General features: G+C 38.0%; 1 protein-coding gene across 2 annotated transcripts in view; it reads left to right on the forward strand.

Annotated features, from left to right (window-relative positions):
* The window catches only part of CACNA2D1 (calcium voltage-gated channel auxiliary subunit alpha2delta 1), a 504,082-nt gene that overhangs the window by 392,443 nt on the left and 92,731 nt on the right, over positions 1 to 18,908 (forward strand). The window lies entirely within an intron of this gene.

The raw sequence follows: 18,908 nt of genomic DNA on the forward strand, positions 1-18,908 counted from the left end.
TGTATCTCAATGTGTCGAGTTAAAAATTATGAAAATATCTCAGTTATGTATTCAAAAATAGGGGAGAAGTGTGATATTAGAAGATGCAAATTCTAAGGTGAATATTGCAGAAGATGCTTCATCATACACTATGATGAAGTCATAGTGATATCACAATCTACTACCAGAGAAATTTTTTACTGGTCTCAGTTCCTAGTATATTGGCTTATTTAGTTGAGGTTCAATAATTTACTTTGTGGTTTATGGTCCTTATTTACCATAAGGAGATATTTTTGTCAACTATACTCTTATTTTTTATTGACTATGTATTTTTGTTTAATTCTGTTATTTGAGCAAAAACATTAGTACATTTTCATGGTTGAAAAGTCACTAAATGATATTAGCTGATCATATTATTCCAGACATAGATTTACCCTTCAGAAAATCAATACGAACAAGATCTAAAGTAGGTATGTGTTCATTATTTATCTAATTTGTGTATTAATCTTCAATTTAATCACATTATAGTGAATTATTAGAGTTAATTTTTTTAACACTGCTCATGAGACAGGAACTGTTCCATGTGTTTTTCAGAGTAACTCATTTATTCTTCACAACAACTTTGTGAGGGAGATAATATTACTGACCTAAATTTTATAGATAAAGAAACATAAAGTGTAGTAACTTTTCTAAGTGAGAAACCAAGATTGGAGCACAGCTGTTTTCATTTATTAGTCTAGATTTATCCACAAAGTTATGTGGTTGGATCCTGAAGGAAAATATAAAGTAAGTTTACTAATTTTAATGCATAATCTGATATATTTAAATAAATTTCCAAGCTATTAGAATTCTTAGAAATTCTAAGATAAAATATGATTAGGTTATAATAACAAGGAGAAATGCTTCTTTTAAATCTAAATTTATTATTAATTTTTGAAGAAAAAGGTTATTTATGTTTCAGTGGAGGACTTGTTTTAAGAAATCTGCCATATTTTGGCTTGAAAAAGCATATATGAATTGGATTATTCTTATAATTTCAAATAAACACTTAAACATTATATCTGGATTATACATTTTTCTTAGGTAATGTGTCTCCTTTTTATAAATTTATTTATTTCCTTTATCATGTGTCCTTTTGCTTCTATCAAACTACATAGATTGTTATTTACATTTATATAATACTTAATGTCAACCACAGCAACTTCATAATTTCAAAGAAATTCTTCATTTTTATTAGCTGGGTGAAAAAAATACCTGAAAGTGATACATTTAAAGAGAATTAAAACTAAGATGACATTGTAAAACAACTATACTCCAATAAAAATTAATTTTAAAAAACTTAAAAGAAAAGAATTAATTCTTATGTAACAGAAAAGTAAAATCATATTTTTGTCTTTAAAAGATAGGCCTTTAAAAGATAGGCCTTTCTCATTAAATAGAAATGTAATAACTTAATGATTTAGAGATTCTATGGAAAAAAAAAAACCTTCTAATATAGTTATAATCTCCTGGGGTCTATGTGTGTGTATGCATACAGATGTGCTTTTATATTTTTCTCTCTGAAACTGCTTGAAAGTCTAGGAAAGAAGCAATATAACTTTTAGCTTTTGTAACTTCAGGGAGGCATAATAATAAGGCACTGAGGATATCTGGTAGTGATTCCGTAATTAACTCTGACAGTAATCTTCCCACAAAGCCCTCATGCATTTCTCTTCATCCTCATAACCTAAGATCATGTCTGTCATCCAGAGTTATGACGCAGTCTGAACGCTTTCCCAACGTTGCCTAGAACCATCAGACAGAAAAGTCAAGCAGCTTCTCACTTTGAGGCTTATGTATCTAAGTTTCTTTATTTTTTTGAGAACGGTAATTTTTATGCTTCAATCACACATAAACGTCAGAACAAATGTTGATCATTTCCTAGTGTTTGTATAATCTCCAGGGTTGTTCTTTGTTGCAGACAGGAAGCCTGCTGTTAGGCAAATCTTAAATGCAGGCATAATGTAGCTGTTTTCCCACTAATCCAGTTATATACTTTGATAGAACTAAGTGGTAGATGATAAGAGCAGCAGTTCAATCACAGCATGTTCTGATTTGCAGGCAAAATTTCAAATGTTGACACAAAGAGTGGAATTTGTTTATGAAAGTGAGGAAATTTGACGTATTAGGAGTAAAATACTGCAAGCCAGTGGAGGATGAAAGGAAAATGTATGCTGATTATGGACAATATATGAAAAATTAACAACTGAAGAAGATGGTCTTGTGTTTCAGTAAAATACATATTTTTATTTAAGAATTAGATTCAAATGTTAGGATTTCGTTAATGATCTTTGAGTCAGTTTTCTTGCGGGAAGCTTTCCTAACTTGTGGTCATTTAAAAATGCTATCTTTGATTATTCATCAGAAAGAAATAATCAAAATACTCCTTATAATATCTTTGCTATTAGTTGTAGGAGATAACTTTAAAAAACAAATCAACTCTACCCCTTGCCCCAACTGTAGTCAATAAACAACAGTTCTAGAGGTGACAATCTCTAAATGCCAGTGCAAAATGAGGAGTGAGGATCCATAGCCACATAGGAGGCTGGGAAGGGATGATCCTGATGAAAGGATCTGGTGACATTAGTCAGGCTAAGCTCTGGTTAAGTGACCTACTTCTCACTCTCCTCACAATCCTGCCTCTTAGATGTACTCATAGAATTGCGTAGGAGTAATGCACAACCTTTGAAACTGATCTCAGGTGGCCTTGGCCTGCAGCGCCTTGAAGCAGGGTTTCAGCTCCCAGGCAGAGATTGAGGTCGGGTCACAGCAGTGAGAGCGCCAAATCCTAGCCACTAGACCAGTGGCCAGTGACAAGGCCCTGGCCCTTTGGCTTTGCAGAAAAGAATTCTCACAAAGATAGAAGGTAGTGAAACAAGTGAAGTATTTATTAGGAGGGAAAGGAATACAGTACATGTGGTTAGACACATGGGCGGACTCAGAGAGTTGCGCCCTGGCGGTAGTTTGAATCACTCTTTGGGGCATTTCTTCCAGGTTTCCTTTGGCCAATCATTTGATTTGCCTGGTTCTGAGTCCGTATTTGGTATCTCGGGATCCTGCCACGTGTGCCTGTGCATCCCTGAGCCAAGATGGATTCTAGTGAAGAGGCCTATGGGTAGTTGACATCACTTACTATGGGGTGGCGCCCCCTCCCTTTTTGACCTCCAAGAAGCTTTCTAGCTGGGAGGGTCTCCTTGACTTCGAGAATGGAAATACGTGGCCTGTTATCTTCTATTTGGGCAGTGCCCAGCCTTCTCTCTCAATTGTCCTGCTATTCTCGTCTTGGAGTATCAGTCTACAGGGAATGAATCTCCAGTTGTTGGCCATGGGGGGGGGTGCCCATCTGCTTCCTGCCTCAAAACTACTAGTTATGTGAGCTTATACAAGTTACTTAAGGCTTACAGATCTGTTTTCTCCTCTTTGAAATAGACAGAACCATATTTAACTTGCCTTTAAGTTACTGAGCACCAAATCGAATAACACATGAAAAGTGCTTATTTATTGTAATCATTTTTCTGGTTATTATTATTGTTGTTGTCATCTTCCAACACTTTTCTTCCAACTGTTAGGAGACAGTTCTTTGTGAATGTGTCACATTTCTTCAAGTCTGAGTATTAACAGTCAGTTTGCCCAGATTTATGTACATTCCAGGATAAGAAAAGATAGAGATGTCTCCTTCCCCAGAAGAGATTTACAATGCAGAGTAATTAAGATATTGTCCATCTGGAGAGGAGGATGGGCCAGCTGCCAGCAGCCCCTATATGAGATCAAGGCCTTCCTCATCTTGGGATTCCTTACCTGAAACACACCTACTGCCTATGCAGGTGACCCCCGGCCCTCTTCCCATCCTCCTGTGGGAATTGAGTTGCGAGTGTGAGCAAAGGTGGCACTCTGGCTCTTGGTACTGCTGTTGGTATTGCTATGAGTAGTAAGCGGCCTTTTCTCTCTGACCCAAAGGGCTTGCATTTTTCTGCCAATGTCTATGAAGCTGTAGGTGGATTACTCGTTAGCTTGCAAGAAGGATAAATCTCAGACACTTCCCAGTTCTTGGCTTGACAGTTTAACACCCACTAATGTCAGAGTGGGGCTTTGTTTAAGTATCGAATTGCACTGTATATGCAAGAAAGACATGATTTGGATTGTTCCTTTTCCTATGTGCTTTAAATTTCAGTTTTCTTTCTAAAATACCCCTAATGTGTTCCTAAACAAAGGCATGGTTTTCTTAGCTTAGGAACTTTCCTACTCTGTATATGATAATGAGCACATTTGTAAGTTGTGGCACAATTTAAATTTAAAAGTGATTTCTCCACCCTTGCAAAACAGGCCCTTTTGCCAGAATTCAAGTAAAATAAAAGATATTTAGCACACCAGTACAGTTTTGTGACATATGAATTCTAGGAGAGTAATTTCATTTCATGTCTTATCAAATAGTCATCCATCTAGATTTCAGGAAAACTTTATGTTGATTCATATCTCACTTATGTCAACAAATAAGAATATTGTAGTTTATGCCCTTTTTTCTTAAGGTGAGGTCTGTGGTCAAGCAGCCTGAGCAGCGCCTGGCAGCTGGTTAGAAATGCAGAATCTCAAGCTCTACCCCAGACCTGAAGAGCCAGAATCTGCATTTAGCAAGTCTCCCAGGTGATTATTAAGCAATGAGGAAATCAGGGTACCTTAGGGATGTACTTTTAGCAAAGTCCAGCAGGCATCTGTCTGGGGCTTGTTATAACTAATCATGCTTATCATTGACTTAGATTTTAAGACCTTTTAATTCATAGAATTGCTAGTTCTATGGACATTTATGAATATTTTATTTTGTAGCCATTTGCTTTTTGGAGGGAGGTATTAAAAAAGAGCAGAAGGAAGGAGTAGAATTAAGTTCATTAAGAGAACCAGAGTTTTCTCTCTCTTATATACTTGTTTCTTTAAGAAAAAAAAAACTAAATCACTATATTATACACTTGAAGTTAACACAATACTGTAAATCAGCTATATTTCAATTTTTTTTAAAGTACTGTTTGTTAAGGCAAAAAAAAATCGGTGCTTCTTAGAATTATCTTCATTTAAAAGACATAAAAAATTACAGACTGTGAAGAAAAGAGTCTGAAATAATGGACAAATTTAGTAATTATATTACTTGCAGGGCAAGTAATCAAGGTTATTTAATTTTTAAAAAGAGAGATTGCCAGAGGATAACTTAATTGCTTTGCAAGTATAAGGCAAGTTTATAAGAAGGTGTTGACATGTATGATAAATATTTTTCCATTAATTACATGATGCACTCAAGATAGTTTTTTATAGTTAGAAATTAATTGTTTTTGCAGTTTTTGAAATAGCAAAGTAATTCTTAAGGTGAGGCAGAGGGAATACTTTCATTTTGAATTGAACTATAGTTTTTAAAAGTACAAAAGTTATTGATTTATTTGCTGGATCTAGAAGGACTATGAAAAGACTTCATGTCCAGTAAACTCATATGAATAACTGCACCTAACAGGTAAAATTTTTCAAAGTTCAGGGATACCTCAGAGATATTACCGGTTCAGTTCCAGACACCACAATAAAGCAAGTTTCACGAGCTTTTTAGTTTCCCAGTGCATATAAAAGTTATGTTTACACTAAATTGTGGTCTATTAAGAGTGCAATAGCATTGTCTTTAAAAAATGATGTACATACCTTAATTAAAAAATACTTTATTGCTAAAAATGCTAATCATTATCTGGGCCTTCACTGAGTCTTTTTTTTTTTATAAATGTATTTATTTTATTTATTTTTGGCTGGGTTGGCTCTTCGTTGCTGCACGCAGGCTCTCTCTAGTGGTGGAGAGCAGGGGCTATTCTTCGTTGCGGTGCGCAGGCTTCTCATTGCAGTGGCTTCTCTTGTTGTGTACCATGGGCTCTAGGTGCGTGGGCTTCAGTAGTTGCAGCACGTGGGCTCAGTAGTTGTGGCTTATGGGCTCTAGAGCACAGGCTCAGTAGTTATGGCTTGCGGGCTCTTGAGCGCAGGCTCAGTAGTTGTGGCGCTCGGGCTTAGTTGCTCTGTGGCACGTGGGATCTTCCCAGACCAGGGCTCGAGCCCTGGTCCCCTGCATTGGCAGGCAGATTCTCAACCCCTGCGCCACCAGGGAAGCCCCCTTCACTGAGTCTTAATCTTTTTGCTGATGGAGGATCTTGCCTTGATGCTGACCGTTGATTGATCAGGGTGGTGATTGCTGAAGGTTGGGGTGGCCGTGGCCATTTCTTAAAATAAGACAAGAGTAAAGATTGCTGGAGCGGCTGGGAGAGTGCTATATAGATGTCATTTTATAACAAATTTCAGTCAGTGATAAAATATCTTTGTGTTTTAAGTGACCAGAGTCAATCTCACTCATATTGTCAGTATGACAGTATCTCTACTCTGCAAACACATTAGGTGTGTGTATCTTGCTCATTGTGTTCTTTAGGCAAAGGCAGCCGTCATCACAAATGATCTTTTTTCAATTAGGGAAGATGTTCCAAGTACTCAGTTTCATGTACCGTGAAAATATTAAACGTATTGGTCAGCTCTGCATCACAGTGTGGGTGAAGAGGAAGTGATCATAGAGTATGTGATCATTTGGTCATTTCATCTTTGGGAGCTGGCATGCAAATTTCCACAGGGCTATGAGAAAAATACTTATATTAGGAATAATACTGATACAATTATTATATCTTGAGAATGATGGAGAGAAAGCTGCCCATATTTCTAGTTGGATGAGTGCTCTGGTATCAGAATTGCACACTGGTTGAGATGGTTGAGAAAATATAAATATCAAGTTGTTAGGAGCAAGGAAGCTAAATACAAATTAATTCTGAAGCAAAAGAGTAGCACACTCTCAATTGCTTGAAATTCTTATAAATGCCTATAATTAGAGAGGTTTAAAAGTTTTCTGTACCAACATGTAAATAGAATATATTAAAAAAGATACTTGGGACTTACTCAGAAATTCTTTCAAGTTTTTGACAAAAGTCAACATACTGAATTTTGGGCATGTCATGATTCAAGTTAATGGGAATATTTGTTTAAAAATGACAATTATCAGAAGTTTTGATGGGCCATGATTTATAATTAGAGGCAAACATAAATTGTGTCTTAATAATGTTCTCAATATTTTCACTTTTTATTGATGCCATTTTCTTTTGGTATATACAGAATTTCTTATTCCTATGCATTTATGTAATTTTCCATCATAGTTAAAATTATCAGATATAAATATGATTTTAGAATTTGAGGGGCTTTCCAAGTGATCTAGCAAAGGCTTTTATTTCAGAAAGAAAAACCTGAAGCTCAGAGGAGATAATTGAATCAGCCATGGCTGTGGGTGCTTATTACAGGCAGGACCTGAACTAGACCTGGTTTTCCTAAACTGAATTAAAAAATGGTCAATTCTTTTTTTTTTTCATTATTATTTTTTTATTAGTTTCTGCTTTATAACAAAGTGAATCAGTCATGCATATACATCTGTTCCCCCATCCCTTCCCTCTTGCGTCTCCCTCCCTCCCACCCTCCCTATCCCACCCCTCCAGGCGGTCACAAAGCACCAAGCTGATCTCCCTGTGCTATGCGGCTGCTTCCCACTAACTATCTACCTTACGTTTGGTACTGTATATATGTCCATGCCTCTCTTTCACTTTGGCACAGCTTACCCTTCCCCCTCCCCCCAAAATGGTCAATTTTTAATTAAATTTTTTTTTTTTTCTGTAGGCCAAGGAAACGGTAAGCCAGCAACCAATGTTAGGGGACAGCAACATCAATTTGAGGACAGGAGTGGTCAAGTCTCAGAGTGCTATTAGCAAAGATACTTGTGGCACCTCTAGCCATGGGAGGGTGACCACATGTCTGGTTTTGGCTGAACAAGAATTAATAATAGAAATTAAAATCACATTCACAATATTAGCAAAAGCCATGAATTACCGGCAGTACTTTTACTAATATATTTAGGACCTGCATTTTATTTTATTTTATTTATTTATTTTTATTGACGTATCTTTAATTTAAAATATTTTACCCTTTTTGGGTATACAGCATAGTGATTCAGTATTTTTACAGATTATACTCCATTAGAAGTTATTACAAGATAATGGCTATAATTCCCTGTGCTATACAATATATCCCTCTTGCTTATCTATTTTATACACAGTCGTATGTACCTCTTAATCCCATACCCCTATCTTGTCCCTTCTCCTTCCCTCTTCCTACTGGTAACCACTGGTTTGTTTTCGATATCTGTGAGTCTATTTCTGTTTTACTCTTTACATTCGTTTTCTTTCTTAGATTCCACATATAAGTGATATCCTATGGTATATGTCTTTCTCTGACTTACATCACTATGCATAATATTCTCTAGGTTCATCCACGTTGCAGCAAATGGCATATTTTCATTGTTTTATGGCTGAGTAATATTCCATTGTAAATGTATACCACATCTTCTTTATATATTTGTCTGTTTATTGACATCTGGGTTGCTTCTGTCTCTTGGCTATGATAAACAGTGCTGCTATGAACATTGAGGGACATGTATCAGTTAGAATTAGTGTTTTTGTTTTTGCTGGATATATACCCAGGAGTGGAATTACTGAATCCTATAGTAGTTCTATTTTTAGTGTTTTAGGAACCTCCATACTGTTTTCCATAGTGGCTACACAGATTTACATTGCCACCATTGAATATTATACTGACTGTGAATTTGTCATAAATGGCCTTTTTTATGTTGAGATATTTTCCCTCTGTACCCACTTTGATGAGAGTTTATATCATGAATGGATGATGAATTTTGTCAACTGCTTTTTCTGCATCTTTTGAGATGATCATGCAGTTTTTATCTTTCCTTTTGTTAATGTGGTCTATCAAATTGATTGATTTCCATATGTTGAGCCATCCTTGTACCATGGAGTAAATCCAACTTGATGATGGTGTATGAACTTTTTTATACATTGTTGGATTAAATGTACATTTAAAGTAATTATTGGTAGGTATGTACTTATTGCTGTTTTATTACTTGTTGTCTGGTATTTTTTTATAGTTCTTCTCTGTTCATTTTATTTTTGCTTCTTCCCTTGTGGGTTTTTTTTTTTTTTTTTTTTCTGTATGTGGGCCTCTCACTGTTGTGGCCTCTCCCGTTGCACAGCACAGGCTCCGGACGCGCAGGCTCAACAGCCATGGCTCACGGGCCTAGCCGCTCCATGGCATGTGGGATCTTCCCAGACCGGGGCACGAACCCGTGTCCCCTGCATCGGCAGGCAGACTCTCCACCACTGCACCACCAGGGAAGCCCATTCCCTTGTGGTTTGATGATTTTCTTTAGTAGTATGCTTGTGTTCCTTTTTTTTTTTTTTTCTACGTCTATTGTTGGATTTTGATTTATGGTTTTTATGGGGTTCATACATGTTGACCTGTAACTGTATCTAGTTGTTTTAAATTGATAGCCATTTAAGTTCAAACACGTTCTAAAAGATCTACATTTTACTCCCCTCGCCCACATACTGTGTTTCTGATGTCATATTTTGCATCTTCATTGTTATCCCTTGTTTACTGTAGTTATGGTTCTTTTACGATGTTTTGTCTTTTAATCTTCATACTGGCGTATTTAAGTGGTTGATCCTCAATATGTGCAATATATTTGCATTTCATAGTGGGATTTCCCCTTTCATATAGATTCTTACTTCTTTTTCTCTTAGAGAAGACCTTGTAACATTTCTTTTAGGGTATGTTTAGTATTGATGGACTCTTTCTGTTTTTGCTTGTCTGCGAAGTTCTTTATTTCTTCTTCTATTCTAAATTGTAATCTTGTTGTGTAAAGTATCCTAGGTTGCAGGTTTTTCCCTTTAAGGACTTTGAATATATCATGCCACTCTCTTTAGACCTGCAGAGTTTATGCAGAGAAATCAGGTGATAGCCTCATGTGGATTCCCTTGTATGCCTCTTCGTTTTTCTCTCATTGCCTTTAGAATTCTCACTTTAACTTTTGCCATTTTTATTATGATGTGTCTTGGTGTGGGTCTGTTTGGGTTCATCTTGTTTGGGACTCCCTGTGCTTCTGGATATCTGTTTCTTTCTTCAGGTTTGGGTAGTTGTCAGCTGTAGTTTCCTCAAATACATTTTAAATACGGTTTCTCTCTCTTCTCCTTCTGGGACCCCTATAATGCGAATGTTGGTATACTTGTTGTTCCAGTGATCTCTTAAACTGTTTTCATGTTTTTAAATTTGTTTTTCTTTTTGCTGTTCCATTTGGGTGATTTCCATTATTCTGTCTTCCAGATCACTTATGCATTCTTCTGTATCACTTGGTCTGCTACTCATTCCTTATAGTGTGTTGGGGTTTTTTTTTGTTTGTTTTCTCCAGTTACTGAATTCTTTATTTTTGATTGGGTCTTTGTAGTATTTTCTAGTTCTCTGTTAAAGTTTTCACTGTGTTCATCTATGCTTTCCCCTAATTCAGTTAACATTTTTATTACCAATGCTTTGAATTCTTTATCTGGTAAACTATTCCTGTTTCATTAGCTCTTTTTTTCAGGGATTTTCTTTTGCTCTTCTAATTGAGAGCAGTTCCTCTGCCTTTTAATTTTGCTTAAATTTATCTGCCTCTACGAATTTAGCTGAAGCAGTTACCTATTGCAGTCTTAAATGTGTGTGCTTATGGGAGTGTGTCCCTGTACAGGCTGCATGTGCCCAGTGCCTTTGGTGGGAGAGCTGGATTTGACGTGGATGCTAGTAACATCTTTCTTCAGCCTGTGCTGACATCTGTCACCCTGGTAGGGGGTGGGACTGCACACAGAGGGGCTAAAGCTGAAGCTGGGTGTGAGGCAAGACTTCCTCTCTGCTCACTGGCCATCACTGCCCTGTTGTGGGTGGGGTCTGATCCCAAGTTGCTGGAGCAAAAGCCTGGATGTTCAGGCCTCAGTTGGTTCTGTTCTCTTTAAGTTTGTGCTTTCCTCTCTTCCCAAAAATGGGATCCCCTTGTCCCAGCGTGGGGGTCGTGCTGAAGCCAGGGGGGCCCATGTGAGCTCTCGGCTCATGTTGTCCACAGACAGGAGTGCGAGCTGTCTCAGATGAGCTGCTCCGTCAGGTGCAGTTGTTTCCCTTGCTCTGCTCAGACACAGACTTGGGTGCCAGTGCCTTTTGTCCCTCACAGCTGATCACAGCCCTAAGTCTCTGCTGCCCCCACTCTGTGGTAGAGCCACACCACAGGGCAGGCGGGGCCCACATGGACTCTCAGCATATATGGGGGCATGAGCTGTGATGGAGCAGCTGCCATCAGAAATCTGGGCTTCTTCTGAGGCGCTGCTTGAGTAAGTGCCAACAGTGGCCACTGCCAGTCCACCCAGGCTCCGCCCTGGGATGGGGTCGCCTCTGTGTCCCTGTGTTGAATCTTCTTCCCAGTTGTGGTCACCCCAGAACCAGTGCTGCACTGTGACATGGAATGAGTGGGACCAGGGCGTTCTCTCAGGTCGGGCTGAGCCAGGCAGCAAGGTGGTCATGGGCCACCAGCAGCCGCTAGAGTAGTCTTCTCTTCACCCTGACTTGGGAGCAAGCCAGCGCATGCATGCACCCCTCACAAGTGACGTCCAGGCTTCCCGCAGCCCTCCTGTTCATTGCAGAGGTCCTCCCACCAGCCAAAGGGTCTCATGTCCCCCGTGCACGACACCAGTACTGGTCTACCCCATCTGTGACTCACACCGCACACTCCCCAGGGAGGGTCTCAATCTGTGTAATCTCCCTTTTCCTTTGAGTCCCCTCCCAGGGGCACAGGTCCTGACCCAATCACTTTTCTTCCCTTCCTACCCAATTACATATGTATCTTTCTTACAGTCTTGGTTGTACAGGAGTCCTGATGACAGTTTCCAGTTAGTTTTCAGTGAGAATTGTTCTACATGTCGATGTAGTTTTGTGGGGGGGAGGTAAGCTTCACATCCTCTTACTCTGCCATCTTGATTGATTTCATTAGGACTTGAAGTTTAAGAAAGAGAAAAGAGTATATGAGATATATGTATAAGAGTTGAAATGAAGGAACAGTAATAAATGTGGAATTGATGAATGATTCTTACTGGAATGAAAAGCTGACTCGTGAAGATACCAGTTTGTCCCAAAATTATTTGTAAATGTGGTTTTAATTCGACAAAACATAGTTCTCAAGTTCAATAGGAAAATAGTGGTGGAAAAAGTAGCGTGACAGAGTATGGCAGTTTATTCTTCTGGCATAAATTAAAAGTGATTAGACACCATGGAGAAGAGTTTCAGGGGTTTGGGTTTGAAGTAGAGTCCTGACCTTAGTTGTTGAGTGACTCTGAGCCCTTTCCTTGACATTCTAAGCCTCATTTCCTTAACTGTATAATGGAAACCATATTACAGCTAAGACTTTAAGCTTGGTCAAGGTTAAGTGAATTAGTACATGTGATGTTCTTAGATTGGCATAGCTGTGATTTTCAGTACATGTCAGCTAATATTTTTATTATTAATATTAAAAAGTAAGAAGCTGGTGAAATAATGGGAACAGTAAAGGAATATGTATCCAAATAGTAAAGGAAATGTATCCATAATCTTAATTTATTATACACAGTAGATCAGGAACCAATAATTACTCAATAAAAGGGAAAATTGGCTATTTGAAAAAAAATTGCTTAATCTAATTGTCCCCTCATACTATTGGGGAAAATAATTTCCACCATGACTAAACACCAAAATGTAAAATAAGCAAACAAAACCATCAAATATTAGTAGAAACTGTAGATGTTTATTATCTGAATAATGGATGGTTTTCTAAGCATAAAAATACTTTAAGAAATCATAAAGAACACGATCAATAGTTAAAATTAAAAGGTAAGCAACAAACTGGAAAAAATAGGACTTACAATTCACAGGTTTATATGACAATTAATATGTGAGAAAAAAATGTTCACTTCATTAACCACTGAGGAATTCAAGTAATTATTGAATATTGAAATATTATTTTAAAGTACAGTTTAGCAAATAAAAATGTTGTGTGTCTGAGAGTGAAGTGAGACTCTCACACATATTTAAATCGGCGCAATATATCTAGAAAGTAATTTGGCAATAGATAAAAGCCTTAAAATCATTCTTAACTAGGAATAATATATACATATGCATGTGGGTAAATGCTATAAGCTATTTTCTCTGGATTTTAGAATAACCATTTTGTTGCTTTATAATATTTCCTAGTTTCCTATGAAAAGTGGGTAAATCAAAATAGATAACAAGTATTTTAGTAGGAATAAAACAACCAAGATTTTTAATATCACAGCCTCTGTTCACTTTCCTTTTATTTTCCTTCATTGCCATCTGGTGTCCAAAATGTAGATCGCTTCTGATACCACAGCCTGATATGCAAAATTGTTTGCAGTTTATTTAATTTAGATAATCCATTTAAATTACTTTATATAATATAAATTTGTTATATAAATTATTTACAGTAGTTAATTATGTAAAGTAGTTTACTTATATTTTATAATTTTAAAAAATACCCATGTTCCAAAGCAGGCCAGTCTGAACTTGAGTTGTTTTTGCTGATCATCTACACAGCAGGAGCCCATAATTTTACACTGTATTTCTTTTTCATGGCAAAAAAAAAAAGAGTTTGAAATACGTGGATGAGGTGAATGGGTGGAAATTAAGGACATACTGAGTGGTCAGACAAAGATTAACTGGACCACTTTTTCTCTGCAGTTCCAAGTGGAAGAATATCACCTTTGGATTTATTTTGCCTTTAATTCTTCAACAGTCTAGGGGAAAACTACTTGAGCCCACCAACCTCTTCAGTGGGAGCCTTGGTACTCCATGAAGGTGTATTATAGGTGCCATTTCTAGACAAGGTTGCTTTTCAGGAATTTGATGCCTCTTTGACTTGTGCATATCAAGGCAATGTCAGCATTTCATCGTTTGTATCCCAGGTTAATCCAATGAGCAGCAGAGCCTCCTCTCTCAGAAATATTTTGTGGATGATTTCTTATTCAGTGCAGGACATCAGAACAAAAAAAAAACCTTGCCTTTACAAAGCCAAGAGTCTAAGTTATTTCATTTGAGAAATTAACAATTTGTTTGGATCTTAAATTATCTTTTAATTTGATATGTGTACTCGATTGTGATATTTAATAGGAAGGTTCATTGGAAGCATTGAAATTTACTGTTCATGGTTATTCCCAGAGACTGTTTCAAGAACTAAACTAATGTTTGAGGGCCACTTGTACCATCCCAGTAGTGAACTTTATTTAAAGGTCACTAAAGCTGATATTGTTTATATGAATCTTTCTCATGAATCTAGGAATCTATTCTTATTTCTTATGAAGTATACTAATGTTTTTACTAAAATAATTTTTAAAACAATAGAGTTGCAGTTGATTTAACATTTACTATGTGCCGGGCTCCACGCTAGGTATTCTGCATACATCTTCATTTGGATATTTTAATAGTGTCTTTTTGGACAGAGTATTTATATTTATAAATGTACAAATTTAACAAGATATTGCAGAACTAAAATACAGGTTCTATACTTAGAAGCTTTTAGCTAAATTATTGATCAGTATTTGTGCACTGTCTTCTAATTATCTTAAACTCCATACATTCATTCAGTAAATATTTATTTTGTATGTTTATTGTACACCAATTATATGGATACCTATTAATATGTCAAGTACAGTGGTGGGATGGCTGTTTTCTTTTTTGGCTATGGCTTTTAATCCAGTCAAAGAGTCTATAAAGATATCATACAAAGAAATATAGAATTATGACTGTGATGTATTCCATAAAAAAGATATATCTAGGCCTATGAAACTTTTAATGGGGTGATTTGACCTAGTCAGGGAAGATCATGAAAGCCTTTTATAAGGAAAGAATGTTGAAGTAAGTGGGACAACAAGTGTTGTAGGCGGAAGCAGCAGGGTATGTGGAAGAGGAAGACAAAAGAATGTTCAAATGCTGGGGCAGAGATAGAAATCCCTCCTCATTGCTACCCCAGATGCTCACGTTAACCCACACACCTTCCTGTCTCAGCGTGCCAGCAGAGATTTTTCTCAGCATTTCTGATCAGGGACCTACCTGGTTGAATCTTCTGGGATTGGGAAAGGAATGAGCGCGAAGTTAGTTTGGATTTGGGGCTCTGTAGGATTAGTTAAGTATACATATTTAAAAGAAGTATTTTCTTAAGAGATTACAAAAGCAGGACTCCTTAAGTCTATTTTCAGTCACCATGTAGTATTTCAACGCTTTGTAATGCTATATTATTAGACTTTTGCCCTAAGTGGTGGTTAATGTATTAAATATGGGGTTTATAAATTACAGTCTGGACACATGTCACCAAAGACTGTAATTTCAGTTTGTGAAAGTAAATCTGTTCTTTTTTTTTTTTTTTCTATTCTAAAAGCAAGTGAGTCTAAGATGTCTGAAATATATACTTACCTAAGTCAGAACTTTTCACATTTCTCATTCCTTTCTTGGAGAATAAGATTTGCCATAGGGACTTATACTTTGTAAGTTATTCCTTTCTCTGCATTATTTATGAGTTTTGTTATGAGTATAATTGTAGTGTTTCTGTTATACACCGCTGAATTTGTATTTAATGAATTGAATTTACATTTAATCAGTTTGTGTTAAAGTGACTTAATGAGATGCTTCACTCTTCTGTGTTCAAAGCAGGTTAAGGCCAACCGAAAGACTCCGGGCAATACATTATTCAGTGTTCATTTTCTGCATAACTTGTAATTTTATCAAGTTTCATGATTTAACTAAATCACGTAATAACATTTCCTCTAATCATTTCTAATGATTCTTTAAGGTCAGATGTTTTACCGTTAATGTATTGGCAATCTATTTTTATTTTTACTTTATTTTTTTACTTTCTAACACGGGAATTCTCATATTCTTTTGCTTTCAAAACGGGATGTGTAGCATAAGATTGTGTCAGATTATCAAATAATGGGGGGGAAAGGCAGTGGGATTTGGATCTGAAGATACTGACTTTTCAATGTTTTACTTTATTGAAAACAAGTATATTGGAGCTTTGTTCTCATATATATGATGTACCCAAAAGTAGTGTTCCAAGTAAAAGTGAGAAAGAACTCAAGATTTATCTTTGCAAGACATTTTACTTCCTGTTTTATCTATACTCTCTCCAAACCTCCCACCTCCTGTTTTACTTTATCCTGATGACCTTGCTTCATGGTCCACTGGAGACAAAAGCCACAGGCAGTAATATCATTTCCCCACACCAAAGCTCTGTACACCCAGCGGCAGGGGCTCAGCCATCACTCTTCTTTCCCAGAACAATGAAGTGGATACGTGGTTTCTTACAGGCTTGTTCCTCTAGGACCATGTGTATCCCATCCTTCCCCATCTTCACAAGGGCTTCGTTTGTCACCTCTGTTCTGTTGCCTGCACCGTTTTCTTCCTTCTGTCTTCAGGATAAATCCTCTCTTGCTCTAGTGACCCTTCGCTTTCCTGGTGGCGCAGTGGTTAAGAATCCGCCTGCCGATGCAGGGGACACGAGTTCAAACCCTGGTCTGGGAAGATCCACATGCTGCGGAGCAACTAAGCCCATGTGCCACGTCTACTGAGCCTGTGCTCTAGAGCCCGCGTGCCCCAACTACTGAAGCCCACGCACCTAGAGCCCGTGCTCCGCAACAAGAGAAGCCACCGCAATGAGAAGCCCGCGCACTGCAACAAACAGTAGCCCCCGCTCATCGCAACTAAAGAAAGACCACGCGCAGCAATGAGGACCCAACACAGCCAAAAATAAATAAATAAATAAATAAATAAATAAATAAATAAATAAATAAATAAATAAATAAAAAATTTAAAAAAAAAAAAAGCAAGGCAAGTCCACCCCTTCAGGGACCACCCTGTTCGTTCTCTGCCTCGCAGCCGAGGTGCTCTGAAGACTTGCCTCTGCACGGGCTAATTCCTCCCATTGTTGTTCAGTGCACTCCATGTGTTCCACCCCCCGACCTGCAGACGCTGCCTGTGTAACGGGGATGAGTGCAGTGGGTACTCTTAAGTCCTCATCTTTCCTGTCTCTGTCCCGCAGTGTGTTCTTCTTGAGACTGTTTTCCTCTCATCATCTGAGCCAGTCCAGTCTCCTGACTTCCTTCCTGCCTCCAGGGGATCTTAACTCCTGCTCAGTTTTCTCAGGGACCCCTCCTCTGCTTCACTTTTAATCACATGGTTTTAAACCAAATTTCTCTGCTGAAGCTTTCCGTGTTTTTTATATTTACTCAAGACTTCTTCTGAGCCTCTTGCTTTCAACCTTATGATTTCTTGACATCTTCATTTGCGTATCTCACATACTGAAATCTCACCTGCACTGGAACTGTGTGCTTCTCTCCCCTAATCCTCAAGTGTCCCTGAATCCGTTCCTCCTCCGGCCACGCAGATGCCCATGTCAGAATTCTCTTCTTACTTGACGCAGACCCAGTGCACCACCACAAGCTAGTGATTCTTTCTCCGAAATAGGTTTTGAACCCCTCTTTTCGGACCATCTCCGTGAATAACAAAGCCACTGTCTGTTCAGCTGGGTTACTGCAATAGCCTCCTAATTATTTTCCATCCTGTGAATTTTGCTCACCTTACATCCAATTCCTAAACAGCAGCTAGGGTGAGCTGTTAACGTTCTAGATTAAATTATTTTGCATTTGGCTTAAAACCTTTCGTGACTGGCCGTTCCACAGAGAATACGTGCCTAATTGTTTAGCATTTCCATTAGACCCAGCCTCCGTCCCTGAGCGCATTTCATGTCATTAGTCCTCATATGAAACTGAGCTAAACTCTCCATCTTTGTTTCTCTAAGAGGCTTCTTTTCTTTTTGTCACATCAGGGCCTTTTTACGTGTTGTTCTATCTGCCTGGAATGTTCTTCCTCCATAGTCTTCAAGGAAACATTTCTGTGGAATCACAGGAAATGCCATTTCTTAGGGAATTTTCCCCCCAACTGCTTACAGTCCGAATCAGAACCCATTCTCTAGATATTATCTCTTAGAGGTTAGGATTATATTGCTTTACATAACTCATCATGATTTATTGTAGTATATTGAGAGGCACTGCGGGAGTAGTTAAAATCCCAGACTCTTGCTACAGTGCTAGTCTGAATCCTGACTCTCTACTACTTATTTGTTACGTGACTATGGACAAGTCATTTAACTATGCTTAAGGTTTCTCATCGGGCTTCCCTGGTGGCGCAGTGGTTGAGAGTCCGCCTGCCGATGCAGGGGACACGGGTTCGTGCCCCGGTCCGGGAAGATCCCACGTGCCGCGGAGCGGCTGGGCCCGTGAGCCATGGCCGCTGAGCCTGTGCGTCCGGAGCCTGTGCTCCGCAGCGGGAGAGGCCACAACAGTGATAGGCCCTCATACCGCAAAAAAAAAACAAAAAAATGTTTTCTCATGGATAATAATACTGCTTACTTGCAGCGCATTTTCAAAGAGGAAATGATGAATATTTGTAGATCAAATAGTCAATGCAGCACAAAGTAAACACGTATAAGTGCTTACATACATATATATGTGTGTGTGCATAATTCACCTCATGTCTGAAGTCACAGAGCTCTCACCTACCACAACTCTGGACATATAACAGGCCGCCAATGAATATTTGCTTAATGGACTGATGAATTGTACAGTGTACCTTATCACTAGGCTTCAGGGATCTTCAGAGAAAAAAGAATGATGCATTATATTTATGAGAATAGATAATCACTTATGTAAAAATATATTTTGGCTTGTGATCCACCTATTAAAATCATTATGTGCTTTTGATCTGAGAATATCTTCAACATTTGATCTGGCCAGCCCCTTTCCTTTTAGCAAGTATGTTTTTATTATCATTCTCATTTTGCAGATGTGACAATCTAGGCCCCAGGAGCCTAAGGGGCTTGTACA

The sequence above is a fragment of the Mesoplodon bidens genome (genome assembly GCF_964165515.1).
Source record: "Mesoplodon bidens genome assembly, chromosome: 9".
Lineage (NCBI taxonomy): Eukaryota > Metazoa > Chordata > Mammalia > Artiodactyla > Ziphiidae > Mesoplodon > Mesoplodon bidens.